Below are 9459 nucleotides of genomic sequence, written 5' to 3'. Positions count from 1 at the left end.
TTTTATCGGTGGCGTATAATAGATAGAAGCATTGCAGAGGTGCATAACACTTTTACGATTTTTGACAATGGTCCTAAGTACACGGGTTCTCTATTTTTTCCGTCTAATTATTAAGTCACTGTTGTTTTCAAGTCTTTATTGTGTATAAAAAGTAGTGAATTCATATCGTAGCAACATTTAAGTTTGAGTCAAAATAGAAACATTATTTAGGGATCATGGATTTAGTTTTACCTAAATGTTAAATACTTAATAATCGAAAACGTATATTTAAGTTAAAAAAAATGCGATACAGAACTGACTGATATAGTTGTCATTAAAAAAGATTGAATCATAGGTTAATTAATTTTCAAATTCAATACAAGTCATCTTTTTTTGGAACTAAACTAATTGCAGAGAGAAAAAAATTGCAGTCTTAAAAATAATACAGGCGCAGAAGTTAAATTAATATCAAGTCTCATAATTTTTAATTTGAAGACCACTTTATCTTTAATGTAATTAATACATGGTAGCTTATTAGTTGCAATAATTAGTGGGAATTTCGTTGGCGTTGTTGCAACGTAACTTGATATGAGAACAATTAGTCCATTACTGCCGAGTCATCGATCTAAATTGATACACTAAAACAAAAAGTTATGCTTCTTTCTTTGTACCGTACTAAAAGTGGGCTTTTTCGCAATAGACTATAAAGGTTTTTAATCTAGCTTAGGGTTAATATTTACAAGTTATAAAATAAAATACTCCAGTAGTTAAGCGATAGGTATAAAGAAGATGTTTTACAAAGAGTGTCTGAAATCTCAGGAATTGAAAATATAATTCAGCGAAATGTTGGTTAAAAGTAAAACACGCTTTCGAATTAATTATAGCTATTTTATTTGGTACCTAAAACAACTTTGTTATTCTTTGTTGTTATAAACATTTTTAAAAACTATGCTTAATTATAGTCAATATTAGATAGTTTTGAAACTAGCGCCTAAAATAGTGGCATAAAAAAAGACAAATAAAATAGACCTGGATGAGGCGACACATTGAAAAGGTTGACGACCCCTTTCTTAATACGGAAGCGTTTTTTGTGTTGACAAAAATTTAAATTGTAAGTGCCATTAAATTGTCTATTTTTAAGTTTTTATTATTCACTTTTATATCCTACGATTATGCGTTTTAGAATCGTCCTCTAAAATAGACAAGATACGGAATATTAACTTTCGGATAGCGGAAAGGTGTGGCACAAGTTGGTATTCATTTTTTGTAGCTTAAACTCACCACATTGCTATACTTAATGCCTTTTGGGCTTTCATCATCATCATCATCATCATATCAGCCGATGTTCACTGCAGGACATAGGCCTTTTGTAGGGACTTCAAAACATCACGATACTGAGCCACCTGCATCCAGCGAATCCCTGCGACTTGCTTGATATTGTCAGTCCACCTGGTGGGGGGTCGGCCAACACTGCGCTTACTAGTGCGGGGTCGCCATTGCAGCACTTTGGGAACCCAAAGTCCATCGGCTCTTCGAACTATGTGCCCCGCCCATTGCCACTTCAGCTTCGCAACTCGTTTGGGCTTTAAGCGATTATATTTTGATCCGATGTTTTATAACTGTTAGTTGTTGTAAATGGATGAACAAATAAGTTTGTTAATATTTTAATAAGACGCAGAAATAATGATTGTCCAAAGAAGATAGTTTAATATAGTGGCAATTAGCGGGGCACATACTCCGAAAAACCGATTGATTCTCCAAAATGTGGATTGATGATGATAATGTTAGCAGATGGAAGCATGCGGCTCGAAAATTCAAGAAACTTAAGTCCTTACCTTAGTCAAGCAATGGGCGCCCATCGGTCAATGATATGGATGATAATGCTAACATTTGTATATTAGGTAAATGCATTTTAACAAATCTTTTATTAATATAATATTGTTGACAAAGATCATAAAGGCCTTCTTATAGTGCCGCGACTTAGACCGGTGATATATATGTCGTCAACCCTTGAACTTAACTATTAAATATTTAACGAAGGAATATCGAAGTGGGTAACTGAGACCAAACAACTTTCCCTATCTTGAGAAAAAATAAGAAAAGCGTCCGTCAACTCCCTGAACTTGGTAAATGGCGTGAGAAAAAAGTAATTTTCATTCATAAAACCATTTTCTTAGCGACGCTAGACGAGGACGGCTCTATGCAGATGTATAGTGCTGCCTCTGTCGCTCGCACTCATTTTTAATGCACTTTCCCCGAAGTTCCTTTTATACCTCTTTTAAGACTTGCCTCGGCACAAATGCAAGTGTTCTTAAGTTTTATTTTTAACGCTTGGGTAAATTTTCACTTTTATCTTGTAGAAAAGTTGCCATTCTGTAAGTAAGGTTCGGCTATTATTTAAGATCTTTTTTAGTCAAAGTTAAAAATCAAAATTAATTTTTATAGTAGGCTTAGTTTAGAAGCACTTCATGTTAGAGGCATGTTTTGTTTGTATTTATTAATTATGTTTATCCTATGACATTGTAAAGATTATTATTATATTATTAATTATTATTATTTGACATAAGTACTCGTACCTGCACAGATTGTAATTTTTTACTTGTTCTAATTTTTATTTTTTGATTAATCATCTGCTATTGAATTCATTTTTTTTTTATATTTTGTTAATAGTATTTGTAATATAAACTGTTGTATGCCAGAAATGGCTGAATACATTAGAATGTATGTGTTCTCAGCAATAAAAATAAATAAATAAATAATATCGTAAGAAGTAACTTACCTTCAAGGTTAGTCAAATGGTCAATAAACGACATTTTTTAAGCCGTATTCTTTAAAACAATAGCCTGATAAACAAGTGTAATTATGTTATGAAAATACTTCTAAAACATTAACTCAATCCCACTACCTATATACTACAGCCTTTCTTGATGAAATACTGTTTCATTTCATTTTTTTTTATCCTTTACAAGTTAGTTACTAATAGGGATGGTGACAGTTTTTTAAATTGTATATAAATTAAGAGTATACCAATAGTAAAGCAATTTTGTAAAAGGAACAGGGTATCTGCGATCATTACTTTCGGAGCTACAGGGATTTAAAGGGTCAGATTTGCGGCGCTGCCGCGGATCCCTGAAAAACGCTCCATACAAAATGGCACGATTTAGTGACGTCGTTGGCTCGCTGATCGTTAGGTTTGTATGGGCGTTCAAACAAAATTACTAATATCTTTGTTATTTGTGCGTTTATGTTTATAGTTCATTTATTAAAAAATGTCACATTTAATGTAAGGAAGCTAAAACTGTATAAATTTTCATCTAATTACGATAAAAAAATTTTAATAGTTTTTGAAATTTTATAATCTCATTTATTTTGCAAATATCCAGACAATCTTTGCTTTTTATGTATAAATTAGTTAACATTGACCCTATTTACCCGAATGTATCATAAAAATCAATATATTCAAACCTAGTCATCATCCCCATTATAATTATTATTAGGTGTGAAATTACTAGTGATTTATACTCCCATTTTTAATTTGTTTGTTGGTAAACAGTATTCATCAAGAACACCTTAGCATAGTTACAACACCCGCATTCATCTTGTCTACGTGCAATCGATATTCGATATTCAAAATCCGTTCCATTTCTGCCAGAACATTAGCCGCATCAGCACAGCCAATAAAGCCCTATTTAAATAAACCAATCAGTTGTAAATTCAGCGTACATCGAACTTTAATCCTTTGAGTGGCACTCTAGGCTGAAGGGATGTTACCGTTTGTTCGCATTGTGTCGATAATTTATTGTCACTGACTGCCGGTGTCCTACATTTGCTGCCAAGGGTCGCAAACTGCACTGCAATTCCGTTTCGGTGTAAGTTGGCTCATAATAGTGTAATATTCTATCATATTTATGAGACTGGCATAACCTTTTGTACCTTTAGAAGTTTTTATACCTTCGTGATAGCCCAGTGGATATGACCTCTGCCTTCGATTCCGGAGGGTGTGGGTTCGAATCCGATCCGGGGCATGCACCTCCAACTTTTCAATTGTGTGCATTTAAAAAAAAAAGTCAAATATCACGTGTCTCAAACGGTAAAGGAAAACACCGTGAGGAAACCTTCATACCAGAGAATTTTCTTAGTTCTCTGCTTGTGAAGTTTTTATACCTTTTTATGAGAATTTTATCATTTTATATAATCTGTGGTACAATGACACATCTACACACTCCGCTTCTATCGTGCCTATGAATCAGTAGGTATAAACTCTGCGTTTAAACACTTTTTATTGCACAATGCACATCGAATAAACTATTTGCGCTGTACCTACTGTGACCATGGTTCGGGTGACAATTGCCTGTATGACGATCATAATACGTACTATTAACGTGAATTGCGGCAAACTATCAAGAGTAAAACGAACTGTCACCTGCACCATGCTACAGCGCACGAACTGTAAAACAAATATACAATGTAAACGTTAAAGTAGCTTACAGAGCTATTTACAATGTGCAGAGGCAGTCTCATTGCAAAGGCTCTCTCCCAAACAACCTTTGACGGGAATTGATTGTAAAAATTTAATGAGTTTGTGAGACAAAATTTAATTAAAGTAAGTTTAGAATACGTAGGTAGGTATTAATATAAGATTTTCCTAATCGATATAGTTGATGCAAGTTATCGACACTATACTGCTAGTATACAGTTTGGATCGTGCCGCGATGCAAGAACCAGCTCATGACTAAGGGCCCCGTATGGGTTCGAAACTAGTCGGGCATACTCTGACCTAATATCACGTGAGTTTTAGCCGTGTTTCATAATCAATTAATATGAATAACACTCACGATAGTTTAAATTCTAAAACTATACTGCTACTACGAGAAGTGCCTTCCTGTGGAAAATAAATGTGAAAAAGTATGTAAAATAGAATTAACAAGCGGCATAGAGGCAAAATACTTTTAACAAGCAACCTTATAGGACAACAAATAAACAGCAAAAAATAATCACCCATTCACAAGGACGGAACGCCATAAAAACTTCTAAACTAAAATTAAAGCAACAATATGAAAATGCTCTCTATCCCGGCCAAGTTTCGCTTAAGCGGGGTTATAAATAAAATAATATATTCACAGCAGTTGGATGCGCAACTTATGTGTGTAAGTTCAGAAACCACTCTAAGAAGCTGGAAAAGTTTCGCCAACAATATATTTTGTCAGCGGGACTCGTATTTCCAAATATTTCGGTGCGTATACAAGAGGGCGCGGATAGCGGATATTTGCGTTTTTTTAAGTATAAAAATATAAAAGAAGTATTAGAAACTGGGATATTTTTGTTTATTTAAATGTGTAAATCATACGTAGGATTTACATTAATGTACTCTTGAATGATCTTGGGCCAAGATAATTTCATTTTGACTGTTTACGCTGGTGATATAATGCTCACAACTATTAGACACAATCGTTCTTTATCGACCTATATTTGGCTCACTGCTGAGCTCGAGTCTCCTCTCAGAATGAGAGGGGTTAGGCCAATAGTCCACCACGCTGGCCCAATGCGGATTGACAGACTTCACACACGCAGAGAATTAAGATAATTCTCTGTTATGCAGGTTTCCTCACGATGTTTTCCTTTTCCGTTTAAGGCACGTGATATATAATTCCTTAAATCCACACAACTGAAAAGTTGGAGGTGCATGCCCCGGACCGGATTCGAACCTGCACACCCCGGAATCGGACGCAGAGGTTAGACACATTATTATTCATAAATTGATTTATATCCAAACTCCACACAGTATCCATAAATACAAACTACAAATAATATTAGTTACCTATCCTCGTTAATTTTTTAACTATCAATTTTAACCATTTCTAATTGATCTACCAAAATTAAAAATGCGTAAAAGCTACTGTTTTATGATCTCATTTAACCTCAATAAATAATAAGTTTTAAATCCGCCAATCGCTCCGCCTATGACCGTGAACGCCCAAACGAAGTCATAATAAAGGCAAACCCACAGACATACGTTCGTACTTCGCACTCCAGTACGGAGTATAAACATGTTGCGATATTATGATGTTCTAAAACTTTATATCGGAGTTTATTTTGCGGAGTTGCTCTCGAGTTATCTGGGCGCCTCGCCGGCCTATTTCACAAAGTTTTTCGGAACTACTTATCTACGTAATATATTCTGTTTTCAATGGAAATTGTTAGAACAGCGGAGAATATATAATATTTTTACCTGGCAATTCAATACAATTTACAAAATTTGTGTAGGTTTTGTATGTCTATGCAAGCCTAGTGCGCCTAAATCGCAACATATTACCTTCACACTGAGATCAGGAGATTGTCCAGCAGTTAAACTAGATAAAGAACTATTACCACGACGAACATGCGTGAAGTATCTAGGATTTTACTTAGACCGACGCCTCACATGGAAGGATCATATTAAAAACAAGCGCGACGACCTTAACAATCGCTTTAGAAACTTGCTCTGGCTTCTAGGTAGGCAGTCTGCATTGTCACTCAACAATAAACTATTGGTGTATTGCGCAATTCTCAAACCTATCTGGCTATATGGAATTCAGATATGGGGTACCGCTAGCACATCCAACACACTAGCAATCCAAAGAGTCCAAAATATAATATTTAGAACAATTGCTAATGCGCCCTGGTATACACGCAATACTGAAATACACCAATATTTGGAAATGCCAACAGTTCAGGACGAGATAAAGAAGTACAAAACGCAACATCGGGAACGCTTGCAGAAACATCCAAACCCACTGGCTTGTGGGCTACTGACTGCTGATAAAGTCAAAAGGTTAAAACGGGCAGATGTGCTCGATTCTATGCAGATTTGAGTAGAAGTGAGACAGTGGTCCCCAGGTCTGCCAACGCCACTTTATGCCTACCACTAATCTGATTATAGTCTGTCGACTGATTGCAGATAAAACCAAGAAAAAAAAAAAAAAGGTTTTGTATGTGTAAACATGAAGTCACTTTCAAAAATGAAAATACACAAGTAAAAACGCAGATGTGTGTGTATAGTGCAAGGTAAAAATTATAATTGGAGTTTACTCCTTAAGAATCGATTTTTTATATATAAGGCGCCCGGTATGAGAAAAATCCGAGGGGTAAAACCAACTGAACTAACGAAAAAGTGTCACGTTTTTGGTGCGCAACTTTAGTGCGCAACTTTCTAATTTAGCTGTGAGTGTATTGAGACGTACATAGGGTATGCTGTATAGGCGACTATACCTATATACTATATGTTATTGGGCTTGTTTGTTTAATGATTATATCATTGTAAGAGTAAAATATATAATGTGAAGTATATTATAAAGTCTATTAGTTATTTTACAATTCTATACATTTAGTCTTCTTTAACATAAGTATTACTAAAGCCCTACTCGATGTGCACTGTTTACCAACAAAAAAAGGTGTGTATGGTAAAAAAAACAAAAAGTTAGCTCGAAGCACGTCTCAATACTCGCACATTATAAGTGAAAGGTGCGCAACCGAGGTGCAGCAGGCCGCGGCGTGCGCACCCGCCTACAGCGTGCACATGGGTGCGATGTGCAAGTTGTTGGCGGCACAGCGCACGGTGAAAGGTGCGCAGAATAGGTTGCGCACAAAAAACGTAACGCATGTCATTTCATAACTTATTGGAGTTTACTCCTTAACAATCGATTTTTCATTTATACCCCTCGGTACGTTTTTTGTGCGCAACCTATTCTGCGCACCTTTCACCGTACGTAGCCGCCATAGCGTGCACATGCCTAGCGCGTCCGCACGCACGTGCACGCTGTTGGCGGGCGCGCACGCAGCGCTGCACCTCGGTTGCGCACTTTTCACTTTTCAGGCGTTGCTATTGAAAAGAGTAAACTCCATTCGTGCGACGGAGCTGACACACTTTTTTTTCATAGAATAACTTTTTTTTACTTGCAGCAGAGGTCCTATATTGGATCCCCAGATTGATTTAGTCTAGGGTTTTATACCTATAGAGCTTTTGTTAGGCTACGATGTAGATTATTATTCACCACTGTCATTATCAACCTTTACTCGGCTCACTGCTGAGCTCGAGTCTCCTCTCAGAATGAGAGGGGTTAGGCCAACAGTTCACCACGCTGGCCCAATGCGGATTGGCAGACTTCACACACGCAAAGAATCAAGAAAATTCTCTGGTATGCAGGTTTCCTCACGATGTTTTTCCTTCACCGTTTGAGACACGTGATATTTAATTTCTTAAAATGCATACAACTGAAAAGTCGGAGGTGCATGCCCCGGACCGGATTCGAACCCACACCCTCCGAAATCGGAGGCAGAGGTTATATCCACTGGGATATAACGGCTCCAATTTATATATTTTGAAAAAATAAGATGACACCTATTCGAAAAATATGAGCGTTTTTGTAGATAGCTTGAAATTACGTAGAACTTCGTAGAGGCTTGACCTGGAAAATTTCAAATAAAGAACACCAAAGAGCCCTTTGTAAATTAAAGCTATAAAAGCGCTTCAAGATTAACTGTAGACTCCTGACTCCCCGACGCGCCATCATTATCACTCCAACATTCTATATTCAAATAAAAACGGAAACGCCACATTTTCTACACCGCATCGTGGAAATTTATTCTCTGGCGGAGCGTGTGCGCGAGCGGGACAGCTAGATAGTTTGGCGCATAAAATAAAGATCAATCAGAGCGGGATGACAACGCGTTTATTGGTTCCTCCGCGTAGTTTGTGGCTATCGTGTTGGGCCAAGTTTGATGCAATTTCTTGGCGCGAACTCCGCGTTGTGGGGAAAATCAACATGGTTGTTTGGCGCTTGCCGCATGAGCTAATCTTTTGCTCTATCTATATGCCCGTATTATCTATTGCATAATGTGCAATCAAGTTAATTTTACTCCAAGTTTATCAAATAAACGCTATGCAATATTTAAATTATTTTAAACAGGACAGCAATGACCTGACGTAGCATGAAAAAGTGGTTTTGTTACAATCAAATATTGACACTGCTGCTGTTGAAATAAAGTCGAAAATTAACTGTAGACCCCTGACTTCCCGACGCTATACCTCGTAGCTTTTCTTATTAGTTGTTACTTATTTAATTTTCATACACAGAGTAATCAGAGTGAGTCTTTACAAGCAACGTACTGAAGCCGATGAAACCCATAAATTCCCAAACGTCACGCATCTCCTGGACTACCGTCTAGACTAACTTTTTTCATAATTTGTATTTCAATATTTAACGCTAACAACAGGTACATTAATATAATAATCAATAATTACCAATAAAATACTTTTTAAAATGTTTAAAAACATAAGACGCCATTTCTCTTGAATAATATGAAAAATTACTGATGCGACGGTTCGTGTCTTACTGACTCGAGAATGTATTACTTTTTGAATTTCGTATTTGGAGCGGCTACGACACCGTCGTGTTCCGTACGCTCCATCTGTATATTATTGATTAATCTGTGTGTTTCATA

The sequence above is a fragment of the Bicyclus anynana genome, chromosome 15 (genome assembly GCF_947172395.1).
Source record: "Bicyclus anynana chromosome 15, ilBicAnyn1.1, whole genome shotgun sequence".
Taxonomy (NCBI): Eukaryota; Metazoa; Arthropoda; class Insecta; order Lepidoptera; family Nymphalidae; genus Bicyclus; species Bicyclus anynana.
The sequence above is the reverse complement of the archived record's forward strand: the minus strand, read 5'-3'. Positions refer to the sequence as shown.